At 58.8% G+C, this 2,500-nt stretch overlaps 1 non-coding gene across 1 annotated transcript in view; it reads left to right on the forward strand.

Moving 5' to 3' along the window:
* The first annotated feature begins 1,713 nt into the window (after nt 1–1,713).
* The window catches only part of LOC124745770, a 1,909-nt gene continuing 1,122 nt past the window's right edge, over nt 1,714–2,500 (forward strand). Inside the window, exon 1 of the ribosomal RNA XR_007011120.1 lies at nt 1,714–2,500. This exon is cut by the window's right edge and continues 1,122 nt beyond it. This is a non-coding gene — a ribosomal RNA (small subunit ribosomal RNA).

Raw genomic sequence — 2,500 nt, forward strand, 5'->3', positions numbered from 1 at the left:
CGCTACTCGCACTGCCCGCACCCCTGTGTATCGCTTCATGTTAAACACCTTGCAAGTCTTGCTCACTTTCCACATGCTCCTGCTGTACACTGTAATGTGGATGGCAGCAGGACGTACATGCCGCCCCTCCCCACGTCCCCACCTTGCCCCCTGCCTTCGCAAGCTGGTTGGTGAGAAGTTTGCATGTTCAATGCCCTTCGCATGCGACGTACTCAGGCTACGTTGTGGTGCGGCCTGTGTCAACTGTCCGCTGATGTCGTACGCGTGAACCACAATCTGTACTGCACATTCGTCCTTATGTACTGAATGATACATCGTGGCACATGTGTGACCGCACAACGACTGCGCCCAAAAACGGCGGACCATACAGTGCAAATATTGTGCACGCAGCTACGTGTCGTCTCCCTATGAGAGCTGGATTGCAGTGTGGTACGCCATAGAGACGTGTGGGAGGAACGGACGCCGTGGATGGCGATCAGCATGAGCTGTCTGTTGATGTATTCGGACCTAGTCGTCTCTCCTCACACACCGTGATGGCATGGTGCACCGCGTTCCATATCTGCGACATGCTACAGAGGCCGGTTGACAGTCGTTCGAGCAATGGACATCGCATACGTACGGGGGCCACCTTCCACGTATTGTCTAGGCGTGCACATTTTGTTGCGTGTATGTGGGCAGACGTAGTGTGGCGTGACACCTGACACAGGCATGCAATAATCGTTGAAGTTGCAAATGGCGATGGACGCCTGCGTTTTCTGGTGAAGTTACGCAAATGAACAAATGGTAACCTGTTGTGGTGCGGTTGTTCTCGCTAGGGGTGAATCGGTGATGGCGACGATAGGTTGAGGTACTAACCGGTTGTTCCAGCGATACCCACCATGCCGACGAAACTGAACGGCATCTGGGTGTGAAGCGATACGCGGCGGTGGCTGGGTGGGACCGTCCCCGGCCGGTGAGGGGGCGCCTCCCGGCGTGCTGGCCGCGCGGTGCGTGGGCGCACGCGCTACAGCCGGCTGGTGGGGGCGGCCAGTGGCAGGCGCGCCGGCCGACGGACGCGGCAGGCGTCGCAGCTGCGCGCCGGCGCACCCTGCGCGCGGCGCCGTGCGGCCAAAGTAGGTCCTCGCGGGCCCGGTGCGAAGCGCGGTGGACATCTTCAGTGTGCTGGTCCGATTGAGGACTGTGTGCGTTGAGGATGCGCCGCCGCCCGGCGCTCGGCGCCGCGACGCCGTCTGCTGCTCGGTCGCCCCAGCGGTTCTCGCTGGTGGTTTGTATCGCAGCTGTGCGGATGTGTTGGCGCGTGCGCTGTGCTGGGAGAGTTCGCTTCGGCACCCAAGTGGGGCTTTTGTCCTTCTGTGGCGCTGGCGTTGGAGCTGCCGGTCACCGTAGGTGGCGCGTGTTGTCTCCCGCCGGCAATGCCACGACAGCACGCTCCCGGGCCTCTGTCGGCAGCGGCAAGCTCAGTTGGGAGCACGGGTGGTCGCACCGAAAGCGTCTACTCGCCTAACTCCGGGCGATTGCGCCTCTCTCGAACCCGACCAAGTACTTGGGACGGCGCTGCGCGCCGCCGGGACCTGAGAGGGTTTCGAGGTGTATTGTGCAGGGGAGCTCAGCCTCCTCCTGTTTGCAGAATGATTGAGCGGACGCTTGCGTGTTCGCGCGGGCCCCCGGGACACACTCCCGGGCGGCCGGCTGCTCAGCTCTAGTTGACGCAGCTCCCTGGTTGATCCTGCCAGTAGTCATATGCTTGTCTCAAAGATTAAGCCATGCATGTCTCAGTACAAGCCGCATTAAGGTGAAACCGCGAATGGCTCATTAAATCAGTTATGGTTCCTTAGATCGTACCCACGTTACTTGGATAACTGTGGTAATTCTAGAGCTAATACATGCAAACAGAGTCCCGACCAGAGATGGAAGGGACGCTTTTATTAGATCAAAACCAATCGGTCGGCTCGTCCGGTCCGTTTGCCTTGGTGACTCTGAATAACTTTGGGCTGATCGCACGGTCCTCGTACCGGCGACGCATCTTTCAAATGTCTGCCTTATCAACTGTCGATGGTAGGTTCTGCGCCTACCATGGTTGTAACGGGTAACGGGGAATCAGGGTTCGATTCCGGAGAGGGAGCCTGAGAAACGGCTACCACATCCAAGGAAGGCAGCAGGCGCGCAAATTACCCACTCCCGGCACGGGGAGGTAGTGACGAAAAATAACGATACGGGACTCATCCGAGGCCCCGTAATCGGAATGAGTACACTTTAAATCCTTTAACGAGTATCTATTGGAGGGCAAGTCTGGTGCCAGCAGCCGCGGTAATTCCAGCTCCAATAGCGTATATTAAAGTTGTTGCGGTTAAAAAGCTCGTAGTTGGATTTGTGTCCCACGCTGTTGGTTCACCGCCCGTCGGTGTTTAACTGGCATGTATCGTGGGACGTCCTGCCGGTGGGGCGAGCTGAAGGCGTGCGACCGCCTCGTGCGTGCTCGTGCGTCCCGAGGCGGACCCCG

Source organism: Schistocerca piceifrons, unplaced genomic scaffold (assembly GCF_021461385.2).
Source record: "Schistocerca piceifrons isolate TAMUIC-IGC-003096 unplaced genomic scaffold, iqSchPice1.1 HiC_scaffold_333, whole genome shotgun sequence".
Lineage (NCBI taxonomy): Eukaryota > Metazoa > Arthropoda > Insecta > Orthoptera > Acrididae > Schistocerca > Schistocerca piceifrons.